Here is an 806-nt window from a genome sequence, read left to right on the forward strand (position 1 = left end):
GTTATACATACCTGCTTGAAATAATTGCAGATGAACTACACAGATTTAGCAGAACTTGCCGTTGTGTTTTACCTGCTACCGCTGGATGTGGACAAGCTAAGCTTGTCTGAACAAATGAACCAAAGAAACCCATCTCAGATTTTTATCTCGTCAGTCGGAACCATTACAAACATAAATCACCTCCTTCGAGCCCGAGACCTAAGGATTACCGACATTATGAACCTACAGTCCTCCGCTCTACCAACTGAAAGATCGAAGGGAACGAAATACCTTGCTTGAAATAATTGCAGAAGAACTACACAGATTTAGCAGAACTTGTCTTTGTGTTTTACCTGATATCGCTGGATGTGGACACACTAAGCTTGTCTGAACAAATGAAGCAAAGAAACCCATCTCAGCTTTTTATCTCGTCAGTCGGAACCGACACAAACATAAATCACCTCCTTCGAGCCGGAGTTAAACCAGCGACCTAAGGATTACTGACATTATGAACCTACAGTCCTCCGGAATTCAACCAGCGACCTAAGGATTACTGACATTTTGAACCTACAGTCCTCCGCTCTACCAACTGAGCTATCGAAGGGAACAAAACAAGGATGGAGACAGCCAGTTACATGGACATGAACATGACAAACACCCAACTGTATTTCACTATTCACGCTTGATGAAAACTGGTACACACATGACTAAAGTCATACATACCTGCTTGAAATAATTGCAGATGAACTACACAGATTTAGCAGAACTTGCTGTTGTGTTTTACCTGATATCGCTGGATGTGGACATGCTAAGCTTGTCTGAACATA

At 42.1% G+C, this 806-nt stretch overlaps 1 non-coding gene across 1 annotated transcript; it reads right to left on the reverse strand.

Moving 5' to 3' along the window:
- Positions 1 to 441: 441 nt before the first annotated feature.
- trnay-gua lies at positions 442 to 583 on the reverse strand. Its single transcript has 2 exons — positions 547 to 583; positions 442 to 477 (listed from the first exon to the last, which is right to left on the reverse strand). It is a non-coding gene; the product is annotated as a tRNA-Tyr (tRNA).
- Positions 584 to 806: the final 223 nt, after the last annotated feature.

The sequence above is a fragment of the Micropterus dolomieu genome, unplaced genomic scaffold (genome assembly GCF_021292245.1).
Source record: "Micropterus dolomieu isolate WLL.071019.BEF.003 ecotype Adirondacks unplaced genomic scaffold, ASM2129224v1 contig_10884, whole genome shotgun sequence".
NCBI classification, from domain to species: domain Eukaryota; kingdom Metazoa; phylum Chordata; class Actinopteri; order Centrarchiformes; family Centrarchidae; genus Micropterus; species Micropterus dolomieu.